Genomic DNA, 13,714 nt, shown 5'->3' with positions numbered 1-13,714 from the left:
GATATCTCAATCTCCTGGGCCAGGTAACTCTGTGTTTTGTAGTGGAGTGCTTTGTGTGTGATACATGCCATTTTAAATTGGATTCTCGCTTCATATGGAAGCCAGTTTAACGCTTTAAGGTGAGGTGAAATATGGTCGAACTTCCTCGATCCGGTGATGAGCCTTGCCGCTGCATTGAGGCAAGCTTTTAGAGGTGCCGTGGACATTTTTGGTAGACCTGCTAAGGTTGTACATCCGTATTCAATCCTTGAGATAACTAAGGATTGAATTGCTAGTTTGAGGTCTGCCGATGAGATGAACGGTTTCATTTTCCTTAAGTAGTTCAAGTGAAAGCGCGCACTTTTTGCCATTATTTTGATGTGTGCTTTCTTGTCTAGATTCTTATCCAAGGTGACTCCTAACGATTTGGCTGAGTCCACCAGCGTAGGGGTGCAGTTTAGTGCTGTGATAATTTTGGTCCACTCTATCGTCTCTGAATTGATCTTAGGTGGTGAAATTAATAGGAATTCAGTTTTTTGAGCATTCAGTTTCAGGTGATTACTGGTTAACCAATACATTGTCTTTCTTAACGCTTCATTGATTAACTTGATGTCTTCTAGAGATGCTACTTTGATGTAGATCTGCGTGTCGTCCGCGTACATGTGATAGGATATGTTTGCGTCTTGGATGATTTCTGTCAGAGGTTCAACGTATAGGTTAAAGAGTGAGGGAGATAAGGTAGATCCTTGAGGGACCCCGATCGAGTTTGGACAAGAGAGGGATAAAGATTGGTTGACCAGGAATCTTTGTGATCTGTTCTGAAGGAAGGATTCAAACCATTTCAGTACCAGACCTGATATTCCCATCCTCTTGTGTAGCCTGTCTCGCAGTTTCTCATGATTTACCGTGTCAAACGCTGATGATAAGTCTAGAAGGACCAGTAGACATGTTCTATTAAGATCTAGGGCCTGTAAGGCGTCATCCGCGATATGTAGGATCGCTGTTTCCGTACTGTGTCCTGTTCTGAATCCTGATTGGCAGTTGTCCAATAGTCTGAAGTTTGTGATGTGTTGGCTTAGTTGATTTTGTACACATTTTTCGATTAGCTTGGCCAGTAATGGAATATTGGTGACTGGGCGAAAGTTATTCGGATCTGCTGGGTCCGCTGTTGGTTTCTTGATGATCGGTGTAACTTGGCCTGCTTTCAGGCATTCTGGAAGGACCCCTTGCGATAGCGATGCATTTATTATTTTTGTCCATATTGGGATGATGACGTGATTGATATTTTGTAAACATTTGGTGGGGAGTGGATCATTGAAGTGGTTCTTTGGTTTGATGTCCGCTAGTGTTTTGGCGATGGTATTCTGATCATACGTTTTGAAGGTGTCCCAGTGCGCTTTGTTTTTAGTTTCCTCAAGGTCGTTTGTCTGAATGTTATTGTGTAGACTGTGTGGTTGGATGAGTAGATTGTCCGCTTCAGCTTTGAGCTCTGTGTCCAATGTTATGGCCTTGTCGGTGAAAAAATTAGCGAATACTTCACAGCTCAGAAGGGTTTTAGTGGATTCTTGGGCCGATTTTGCCGATTTGTTGGATTGTTGCTTTAGGACCTCGAATAGTTTCCTTGGTCTGTTTTTGGCGTTATCCAATTCTGATCTAATAAATTCCTTTTTAGACTTCAGGATCTTTTTGTTGTATTCCTTCCTTATTTTCCTTAATGATTTCAGCTCTGGAGTTGCCGGGTTTTGTCTCCATTTCCTTTCGGCCATTCTCAGTTTCCGTCTATCTAAGTAATGACGAGAAGGTACTACACACCGACTCGCTTCCACCAAATGTTTCCAACTTTACCCCCGATGTGCTGGAGGTGCCAGGGAGGTAGAGAATACTTTTTTCATATATAGAGATCATGCCCGAACCACACAATGTTCTGGAAGGAAGTCCTTAGTCACATCAGGGAGATAGTGGGGTTTCCTAATCTTTCTGCACCAATAGTTACCCTACTGGGCATTAAGCCTTTAACACTAACTGCAATGACACACTTGGACTGGCGCTTGATTTTACACTTGCTAGGGGTGGCTAGGCAGTCCATTGCCTTATATTGGAAGAAACCGCACCCTCACCCCATCGCCACTTGGTTCCTCTGTTTGGGGAATGTATTGGCCCTTAAATTACTCGCTGTTCGCATTAACCACACGGATGCCAAATTCACTCGGATCTGAAAGCCCCTCATACACTATTTTACCATGACTAGACACTTCAGACTGGTTCCACCATGCCCACGAGCTCTACAACTGTGTGAGGAGCCATTTGAACCGTACGCCAGGGGTCGAAAGCCAAAGTCTTCAGGCAGGTCCAATTAGGCTGGAAGACTTCCTCTATTCCCTCCTGATGACTTTGACATTCCCATGGAGATTGACCCCCTCAGCGCATCCTCTCCTTTCTCTCTTTTTCCTTTAGAGAGTTTTCCCCCTTTTTTTTCTTTTTTCTTTCTCTCTCTTTCTTCATGTTTTATATACATGACACTGATGACGGGTCCTTGTTGCCTGCATAGATTAAAGGGCCCCAAGATCAGAGGACAACATGTCTATATTGAACTGTCCCACAAGGCTCGACACTAAAGTTTATATTGATTTACCAACAGTAGACCCCATATATTGCTGGGGGTATTGTGGGTTCCTCTCAGTGTTTTTAGCCTCTTGCTGGAATGTATATCCTCCCAGGACAGTTGGCGTTAGGGGGGACACTAAAATCTGTCTTTCTACCCTATCAAAGCTTTATGGGTCTGATTCAAAGAAGCATTGGTTGGGATTAATTCCCCCAGATATGCCTTTGTCATATTGTCATACTATGTAATGTGGATAATGGCTCTGCTTGGCTGTTCTTCTTACAGGGGACATGAGCCCTCAGTTTGTCTGATCTTTGTCATTTGTTCTATAACCAATAAGCAGAATATGAAAATAAAATAAAAGTCAATTGGCTATGAAATGAACACCATATGTAGAAAGGTAGATATATTATATTGTAAGGGCGTCACTGAGGTAGGGAAGCAAGAAAGCCTACAAACTTGACTTCAGTGATGTGACATCAGCCCAGAAGATGACCTTGGCAGTTCGGGCTGGACTGTTCCCATGAGGCACAGGGTCAGACTGATTTGCATATGGCCATGAATGAACTGGGGTGGCAGAGTGGGCTAAAGAACGGTGATGGATTAAACCCAGATCTGTTGACTGGGTGTGAGTGTTTGATTGGTTCAGATGCTCCGTCCATCACCACCCCCTTTTGTACAGAAGATGAACTCAGCAGATCACCTGGCACACCCATCAAGCTGGTACCTTCCCTGAATGTGAGGATACATATTCCTTTCTTACTCCAGAGACCCGTCATATCGTGATATTGTGGAAGTAAGAGAATTTGTGCAGAAATAGCAGAGGAAAATATTCAGTACAAACTGATTGTAGCTGGAATGGATCACAGGCTGTCCTGGGATATCACTGCAGCATAGAAACACATCTTTGGGTGAAAAATAGATACTGAAATGACGAATGGATAACTGCTCTTTGCTGTATACGTTTGGAATTGGTAAAGTAATACATATATTTTCAAAGTTTATAAAGGTGGTGGGTCATGAGATTTCCAGCGTTTTGTTAGGAGTCTTTTGGCTGCTACAAGACCTGGATCTAAAAACCGACTTCTTGGCTCTGTGCGTTTTATCTCTCGGGATTAAGCCCAGGATACATATTTCCCAGGCGTTCAAGAGGTGTCTACCTGTAGAGTTAGATAGGTGCAGTGTTACCCCTGCCCAGTATTTTTGTAGTTTGAGACATGATCATACCATGTGTGTGATATCAGCATCAAAATGGAAGCATCAAGTGCATTGTACATTGTTTCTATTAATGTAACGATTGATTTTCTCCGGGGTGAGGTATGCTCGGTGTATTATATAATATTAAATTAGTTTAAACCTAGCATTACGAGTAACATATGTAGGGCTGGCTCGTACTGTATTCCATTCTGTGTCTGTGCATAGTGGGGTTGGATCTGTTGCTGTGTGCTGGCGGCGCGCATCCGCAAACCAGCGGGTGGGTTTACTACCATTTACCATAACATGGACATACTGGGGTACCAGATGTGTCTGTAATTCTTGCATTATATCTCCCCATCTGCTTTGCCGCTGACTAATGCATGAGGCATGCGTGAGGACATATCCTGGAGGCACCCCCTCCTCTCACACTAAGGCATTGAATGGCCTGAGGGTTCCGTCTAAATAAAGGTCTCCCAATGTATGTATACCCGCCTTATGCTAATCTGCTACATCAAGCGGAGCAGTAATTCTGTTTCCACTGGGTGTTTCAAGCAATGGAATCTCTGGAGCGTAACGACTTATGTGCCTGGTGAGGAACAGAGCTCTGCGGAAACAGTGGTGGGCCACCTGCAACAACAGGGGGAATGAACAATCCCTCCTGCTGCACGGGTGAGACATATAAGGATCATGTGCACCGTTTGTGGAGTCTCGTTTCCTGACGTATCGGCTAGATATCTGTCTTCCACCCAGCAGGCCACCCACTGTAGCTGAGGTGCTACATAATAGTTCTCTAGGTTAGGTACTGCCAGCCCCCCTTGACCCGCCGGTAAATATAACTTAGTACGTGCTACCCCACAGTGCGAGTTGTTCCATATGAGGTTACGCAGCAGGCGATCAATAGGTCAAAAAAAGGACGATGACAGGTATAACGGCAGATTTGTAAAATAGTAAAGGAGACGAGGGAGCACCACCATCTTGATGAGCGAGAACCTTCCTGCCACTGAGAGGGCCCTTTGCTACTCTCATGCGTGATTATGGGCTGCCACATTCGCAATACTGACAGTATCAACAGCTCTTGCAGAGCCTGCGACACATGCTGGGTGCTCCCCCTTATGATCTAGAGACCGTCCCAATGTTGCCTTATATCCTGATGTGGAAAGGATACAATGACACTATGGTGGGATTGTATGTTACCACTATGGACAGCCTTTTTTTGGAGCCCCACCACCCACAATGTATGTTGTGTGTGGGAGCAGAGGGTGTGCCTCTCACTCTCTGAGGAGGACTCCCATGACCTTTGGAAAGACTATGGCAGTTTCCTCCAGGAGGTCAGGTTGAAATTCAGTTATTTCAAGGTCCTACACCACTGGCACTGGATGCTGGAGTGGATCTATAAAGCAGATATGGCAGAGGATTCCAAGGGCTGGAGGTGCTGACGGTGTAGTGCACCGGCCTGTGACATTTTGCATTTCCTGTGGGACTGAACAGTACTTTGTGCTACTGGGGCTCAGTTTGGGATACCTTGATGACCAACCTAGGGGTGACATCGCAATTGACAACCCATCTGACCTCGCTTCACAAAATGTCAATATTCCAGGATATAATGCACCATGGTAAGAGTTGCCTGGCTACGGCCTTCGTAGTGGCGGAGGTGGAAATTTTGCACCATTGGTTATCCACCACGTTACCGTCTCATAGTACATGGCTCTCTGACAGGCACGACATGGCCACTTATACAAGATATATTTGTTAACTCGTTGACCAACGGTGGAAGTTTGAAGAGGTTTGGGGTTCCTTCCTACATGGGTAGCTGTAGACGCTGACACCAATCAGCCTGGTTTCATTCTCTGTACCTGGCTCATGACAAATTCCGTGGTGGGAGTTGGCTTTTTTGAGGGCGACCATGGGGCCTGGCACCCTGACTTTTCTTCCTGTTCCCATGTCCCTTCCCCCTGTGTTCCCCCTCGTCCTCCTTCCCTGATCATCTGCTGGATCTTCTGGGCCACATCAACTCTATCTGTAGGGGTTATTTTATTTATTGTTTTTCCTGTTATCAATGTATTCTCACAAGTTCTAGTTTACACAGTATCTTGGACTCTGCTGAATCGATAATATTTCATACGTGTTATATGCTGATTGTATATCAAAGATCAGTAAAGAATTGAGATATTAAAAAAAGACCTCTCAAGTTTTTCAAATGAATTAGAATACTGATGACCTCACAAGGAGTGGTGTCACTTAACATTTGGCTTTGACAATGTCAAAGGAAGAGACATTACTGAATTTATAGACATGATCAGAACACATGCAAAGCGATAACATTATAACATTAATAACATTCAATTTAACATTCCACTGAACTGTGTGCAGTACTACTCAAGGTGAAATACGAGAGGTTTTTGCCAATAAAATGTGGGACAGAGGGTCTGCTCTGTGCCGAATAGTCATGTGCAAATTTCTAGTTAATCTCCATAGTTTGGAAGAATGGGCCAGGTTTGTGTGAGACTTCAGACCGACCTCCAAATGTGTGAGTGTCACTCGTGATGAGTGAGGCTTGAGGGCTCTGATGTATGCACGTCCAAACTAATGTTGCTGGCGAGGCACTCAAGGCTTCTTGCATGACAATGCTACAAAGAGTTGATGCACTCACTAATCAGCGGTGTATTGATGACGAGTGTACTATGATATAGGGGCCTATGTGAAGGAGTAGAATATTTTCGAGTAATGAAATGCCCCTCCCCTGTTTCTCAGACTAGTAACGCCCACTCATTTTTATGATAAAATGTAAATTATGTGAGAAATTTCTGGTTCATACTTGGTTGCCCTATCTTAGGAATTAATTGTTTCAAAGATATATTGCTTTATTGTTGTCAGTGAATCTTTGTTGAGAGAGGATGGTGGTTACTGTAAACAAAACTGCAAAGCCTGGAAGAGGCCGCTATCTTAATATTTTAGGAGACAGTGTGCTCTCAAACCACAAACTCAAAACCTAATTAGAATTTACAATTCAGTCTTGTTCGAGGATATAAAACCGTATTAAATATAAGGAATAAGCCACAGACACAGGAAAATTAGAAATAAGCTCCTTCAATTGTCGCTTTTACCTATGCCTCATTGTCACTGATCTGGTGTCTTAAACTCCATGATATTTACCTCTGTTTACTTTGCTATCTAGGAAGTTGTGGATTTGAACAACTGCAAATAAATTCTTTAAAAGAATACTTTAAGCTACCCAGTTTCATTGGAAAACTGACTGATATTCTGATTATATTCTTTGAAATACAGATATAATAATTGAAATACAGATATAGTAATTGAAATACAGATATATTCATTGAAATACAGATATATTCATTGAAATACAGACTGTCACTTCCAGTTGTCAAATTTCTGTAAATACTCTTAAGTCCTTTACATCAGTGTTTGGGAGATGCTCATCTGAAGTGAAGCTGTAAATACCTTTCTACAGCAGCAAATATATTTGAGACTTGTACTTGAACTGTCTGACCCTTAAAAACATTCACTTCTGTGACATCTGAAAGCCCAGGTATTTACAGGTATAAATGCTTGTTTGTGTGAAATGTATTCACTGCTGGAGCCTGGAGGCGGCGGTTCCGTCAGCGGCCACCAGAGGGCGATCCTCGCCTGCTGATGAAACCCACAGAGCTGCACTTCGTGTGAAAAGGAGAAGGGTTTCCTCTTCCGGGTCAGCGGTGGCAGAGACAGCACCGGCAGCGGTGCTGACATCACTTCCAGCCTCTCCTGGTGTGGTCCAGCCTGCTGCAGAGGAGGAAGGAGACCTATCTGTCTGTGCAGTTACCTCCATCTACAGACCCCCCTCAGACCCCAGATCTGCACCTCCCCCCCCCCCCCAGCCCCAGGAGGAGGAGAGAGCCTGGACAGGTTTCTGATCAGGTAGGAGAGCTGCCAACTCACTTGGCTGCAATTTATTAATACATGGATCAGCCCCACCCCCCTCCCCCCCTGATGTCAGGAGAGCTCAGCTATTCCTGCTGCTGAGGCTGAGTGGGGAGCGAAGGAGGTGAAGCCTGTCCCGGGGTGCACAGTAGGTGAGGCCTTTCTATCGGTGCAGAGGAGGAGAAGTCTGTACAGGGAGCAGAGGAAGAGAGGCCTGTCCAGAGGAGGGGCAGAGGAGGTGAGGGATGTCCAGGGGTGCAGAGGAGGAGAGGCCTGTCCAGGGGTGCAGAGGAGGTGAGGCCTGTCCAGGGGTGCAGAGGAGGTGAGGCCTGCCCAGGGGTACAGACAAGCTGAGGCCTGTCCAGGGGTGCAGTAGGTGAGGCCTGTCCAGGGGTGCAGAGGAGGTGATGCCTGTCCAGGGGTGCAGAGGAGGTGAGGCGTGTCCAGGGGTGCAGAGGAGCTGACGCCTGTCCAGGGGTGCAGAGGAGGTGAGGTCTATCCAGGGGTCAGAGGAGGAGAGGCCAGTCCAGGGGTGCAGAGGAGGTGAGGCCTGTGTCCAGTGGGTGCAGAGGAGGTGAGGCCTGTCAAGGGATGCAGATGAGGTGAGGCCTGTCCAGGAGTGCAGAGGTGGTGAGGCCTGTCCAGGGGTGCAGAGGAGGAGAGGCCTGTCCAGGTGGGCAGAGGAGGTTAGGCATGTCCAGGGGTGCAGAGGAGGTGTGGCCTGTCCAAGGGTGCAGAGGAGGTGAGGCCTGCCATGGGGTACAGACAAGCTGAGACCTTTCCAGGGGTGCAGTAGGTGAGGCCTGTTCAGGGGTGCAGAGGAGGTGATGCCTGTCCCGGGGTGCAGAGGAGGTGAGGCCTGTGCAGGGGTGCAGAGGAGGTGAGGCCTGTCCAGGGGTGCAGAGGAGGTGAGGCCTGTCCAAGGACAGAGGTGGTGAGGCCTGTCCAGGGGTGCAGAGGAGCTGAGGCCTGTCCAAGGACAGAGGAGGTGAGGCCTGTCCAGGGGTTCAGAGGAAGTGAGGCCTGTCCAGGGGTGCAAAGGATGAGAGTCCTGTCCAGGGGGAGCAGAGGAGGTGAGGCCTGTCCAGGGGTGCAGAGGAGGTGAGGCCTTTCTAGCGGTGCAGAGGAGGAGAGGTCTGTCCACGGGTGCAGAGGAAGAGAGGCCTGTCCAGGGGAGCAGAGGAGGTGAGGCCTGGGGTGCAGAGGAGGTGAGGCCTGTCAAGGGGTACAGAGGAGGTGAGGCCTGTCCAGGGGTACAGAGGAGGTGAGGCCTGTGTCCAGGGGTGCAGAGGGAGAGAAGCCTGTCAAGGGGTGCAGATGAGGTGAGGCCTGTCCAGGAGTGCAGAGGAGGTGAGGTCTGTCCATGGGTGCAGAGGAGGTGAGGCCTGTCCAAGTGGGCAGAGGAGGTGAGGCCTGTCCAGGGGTGCAGAGGAGGCGTGGCCTGTCTAGCGGTGCAGAGGAGGAGAGGCCTGTCCAGGGGTGCAGAGGAGCTAAGGCCTGTCCAGGGGTGCAGAGGAGGTGAGGCCTGTCCAGGGGTCAGAGGAGGTGAGGCCTGTCCAGGGGTGCAGAGGAGGTGAGGCCTGTCCAGGGGTGCAGAGGGGGAGATGCCTGTCCAGGGGCGCAGATGAGGTGAGGCCCGTCCTGTGTTTGGGTGGTTCATAGAAGGTGGGGCCTGTCCAGGAGGGATGCAGTGGTGATGAGACCTGTTCGTCCAGGCGGGGTGATTGAGTGCTGAGTTTAAGTTTGTTAATTGTTGTCCCAAGAGATTTGTGGAATCAGTGTAAGTTGTTTGTAAACTGGCCAATTGAAGAGCCACAGAGTGAAGCGCCTCAAAATATTTCATTATATATTACAAGAGATTAATGCAGATCTACAGACAATATTGCAAAGTCGAAGACCGGGTAAAGGAGGACGCATCATTTAGCGTTGCATCCAGAGGTTAGTGCACATATCCAGCAAAATGTGAGAGGCTGCAGACCAACATTCTGGATGAGACTTTGTTGTAACCAAAGTACTCTAGTGACAATTTTGTTACTAAGCAGAAGAAGATCAAAACTGGGAACCCAAACCAGGCCTGACAATTTTGACGAACCAGCTCCCTGCCTCTTTTGAAGCTGGGGGGTGTTATAGCAACACCACAGCAAAACCAGCCACCAGTGACCAATATGTTTCTCAGCACTGAACAATCAGCCCCCACTCTTCCAGCCTCCCGGGGAAACACTGGAAGCCCGTTACGGCCAGTCCGGCCCTGCTTAGGGTATAGGTTTTACTAACAGTGGCAATTTAAATACCTCAAACACTAATAATGTGCAGAATAAGACATGATCCTTGCGATGTTTGCAGGAACCTGGGAAAATGGAACATGAATCAGATGGCACCGAATGGGATGTCTCAATTAATGGTCCCAGCCCAACTGGCCTCTGTGCCGAGCATGCAGAATCAAAGGCAGATATATTGGAACATGCCTTCAGTCCAGATAGTCACACAGCCCAGTGCAGAATAGAACGCCAAAATCTCAACAAATTCCGAATTTCAACAAAATCCTTAAGTGATTAAAAAGGATTTTCCACAACTTGCATTTATACTAGGAGTTTTTACTAATTCTACAAATTGGGTCAATGATGAATGGCCACAAACTTAAACTGTGATTAAGATCCAGTTATTATGTTAGGGAATAACCTTCTAAAATTACTTGTGGCTTTTTGGGGAAGAGTCACAATTAATTATTCATTTTGTAGGTGTGGTTTATTACATTACATTTTGTTGTGCCATGTTTTCATGACTATTCATTGATTGCTGTCAATTTTACCTCATCATGAACCATGTCAATAATGTGTTCTCTCAGTCTAAAAACGTATAAAATGTACTGTTTTGGGATATTTGCTGGAATTGTTTTATTATACACTTTTCCTAAAGGCAGATTACATGTCATTCCTCTTACTGATTTTGTACTTAAGAACTTTTCCTTGATTTCTAACTAAGCAGGTTCTATGCTAGTTTGCTATTTGATATTTCTTAGCACACATTTGTTGTGGTGGTCTGTCTATTGACTTTACAGCTAAAGTTGTTTCTGAATCTGGCTTTTGATATACTTTAGAGGTTACCAATATGTGATCCTCCTGCAAATATTATGATAATTATTTCTCTATCTGAGTAACCATGTTTATGCCTTCAGTAATTATTTGAAACCTTTAATATAGCTTTGAAGCTTGTTGTAGCTCCAAAGGCAAGGGCCTTTACCAAGGGAGCGGTCCTTTAATGGGCAGTATTGCCTGCTACGGCTGACTATAAGGCCGTTGCACTGTTTGCACAATGAGGGCAGAATGTGTTAATTAATAAAACAATGGTGTCCCAGAGACCGAGGGGGTAGAAACACCTCCGGTACTCCGAAACCTTTATTTCACAGCTGTTGCTGTGAATGTTCAAAGGTTAACAGCCGCAAGCTGGACCACGGTGGTTAATTGTTGAACATTCACAGCAATAGCTGTTAAAGGAGGCTGAAGTCAGCCCCTGGTTCTCCCTGGGCTCGGCTAAACTGCTTTTCATCATTCACGTGAGCCGGGGAGATGCAGGGGATGAGCAGAACCCCCCCTCCTTCCGAGACGCCAGTGACATTGCAAGCTACGGGAGGAGGAAGGGGGGAGGCTCCTGTGTGCCCTGATTCCAGCCTCTATCTTCTGCCTTCTCTTACCCAATCCAAATATTTTGGAGAGGCAGAGGCTGTGTATTAGGACATTGTATTGTTGAGAGCAGCGGGCCAATATCAGGTTGTATATCTGTATATCTGTCTTCAATAGATCTTAACATTTCAATGTTCTAAGCTTTGTCTTCTGAAGGTTCAATTCCGAATTCCGTCTTGTGGGGCTCACTAGACACTGACCCTCCGCATCATCCCTTCAGATAATTTTTAAATACAAAGCGCCAACACATTGATGCTTTGTTGCTTCCATTGCTCAGCATTCGAACTCTGCATCAGCTTGAGCATGAATTGCAGTTCCTCCGAGAGCATGGTTTGTATAAATCTAAGAGTCTGGTTGACGGATTTATGAACGGGGCAGAATTATGTACAAGGAATTTAACATACCTTTGCAAACCAGATTGTTTTGATTTGCAAGTTTCACGGGTTGTAAATGGAAAGATGGGGGTTATGAAGACATGGACCGGGTTGTTAGGGTTTGTTCTCTGAGACTGTGGGTGCACTCTATATTCACAGAGACCTTTTCCAGCAAGGGATCATGGTTCTTGGTGAACCAAAAAAGTGTTTATTCATACCCATATTTGCTTCACAATGGCCTCCAGAGAACAAGAGATTCTTTTGTTTTGTAAGTTCAGGACTTTTTTTGTAAAATGTGATGAAGTGTGATAGTCATCTGACGCAAAACTATTTCTTTACTTCCTTTCAAGGTATTCTGGGCTGACCAGGCAGTGCAGCGGGCTGCCACCCTTGGAGGAACAAAACATAATATAACTGTCAGGTAAGGATTCCTATAACTCTTAAGTTTCCTTTTACCCTGTTTCTTCTTTCTCTATTCCCTTTCTTCATCTCTGTTTTGTTTTTGTCTCTTCAGCTTCAACATTTGACTCCTTCTGTACACTAACCTTCTTGTTATCAAACTTCTGATAATAATATGATGGAGCCACATTCCTCCTGGAAATGTTGGGGGTGTAGTGCAGGTCCGATTCCTTTTTAGGTCGGTTTTGCCCAGCAGTTCGTTAACTATTGGCACATTTGTCTCCTCCTCTACACCACGTGATACTCTCCCCCTCTGACTGTTCTTTTGCCGTCTTTCTCTCTTGATCTGACTTCCATCTCTTTACGTCCTCCTAAACTATCCTTTTCAGTCTTATCTACTACAAGCAAAAGACACAGTATATGTGTGTGGACACACATGCACACAAGGCTTGCTTTAGGGTGGTGCAACCGGTGGAGCTGCACCTGGGGCTGACCTTGGGGGCACTGTCTTTAGAAGTAACCTATGGGTTCACAAGCACCTGCTGCACAGTTTCCTGTGCTGGAACATGTGGTGCGAGTGGAAGATAGCCTTTTATCTCTTTCTTCTGTTTTGTGTTTTTCTTTTCTAGACCCTTTTTGTTTCCTTTACTGTTGTGCTGTTTTTTTCTCTTTTTCAGGTGTTGCAGTGCCTGGGGCCTGTCGGAGGAGTGTGATGAGTTCTGGGCACCAAGTAAGTCCTTATCATCCGCACAATTTGAAATAGTGAATTCCACTGAGCTTACTGGACACAGCGTCAGTCTATGGTGGCATTTAAAGCAGTGATTACAACAAAGCAAATACCTTTGTTCAATAAATTGTTCAATAATTGTTCTAGATCACTGGAAAAACGAATAGATTAACAGTCTAGGTGGGCAGGAGATAATTAATTAAAAGTATTACAAATATCTCTTTGTGATGCCAGCCTTTGCCACAGTAGTTGTAAATTGATAGTGTTGGCTGCTGCTGAGAATCTGTGTCACAATATATGTGCAACTTGTGTTTCTTTCTTAAATATTAATTACGTTTTCTCCCACATCTATGAGTTCCAGTGATCCGTAGCTCCCGATTTACAGTGTCCCTGAGCTGTTTCACCACTATCAGAATTGATACTCAACTGATTTCCTGGCTTGTTTTTGTCAATACATTCTTTGTGCAAAGTATAAGGTCATAAATATTTTTTCTTTGTTTTCATTTACAATTTCTGACTCCGTTTCTACAGGTGACTGAAGCATGAAGAGAAAAAAGAAGGTTTAAATTTAGTGAAACGCAACGAAAAGGATTATTTCAAGGAAAGTTAAAACATTCTCGAGCTCTTGAGAAGAAAACACAATCTATGTGCCAGGAATGGTGAGGATGTTGGTGCGGAAGAAACTGGTGAATGCGAAAGTTGTCAAATCCCTAAAGGAAAATGACCATAAATGTTTATCAAGTGTCAGGAAACTGAGATTGAGGAGAACATTGGCCACAACTGATACCTACACAGTGCACTTGAGAAAACTCAGTGTTGTAAATTCTGTTTGATGGTT

General features: G+C 45.5%; 1 long non-coding RNA gene across 1 annotated transcript; it reads left to right on the top strand.

Moving 5' to 3' along the window:
• The first annotated feature begins 7,559 nt into the window (after positions 1-7,559).
• On the top strand, positions 7,560-13,714 carry LOC144806181 (uncharacterized). Its single transcript, XR_013605713.1, has 4 exons — positions 7,560-7,693; positions 12,101-12,171; positions 12,827-12,879; positions 13,408-13,714. It is a non-coding gene; the product is annotated as an uncharacterized LOC144806181 (long non-coding RNA).

The sequence above is a fragment of the Lissotriton helveticus genome, assembly GCF_964261635.1.
Source record: "Lissotriton helveticus chromosome 1_1 unlocalized genomic scaffold, aLisHel1.1 SUPER_1_unloc_51, whole genome shotgun sequence".
Classification (NCBI taxonomy): Eukaryota; Metazoa; Chordata; class Amphibia; order Caudata; family Salamandridae; genus Lissotriton; species Lissotriton helveticus.
Note: the sequence above shows the minus strand (reverse complement) of the source record. Positions and strands in the feature narration are given on the sequence as shown.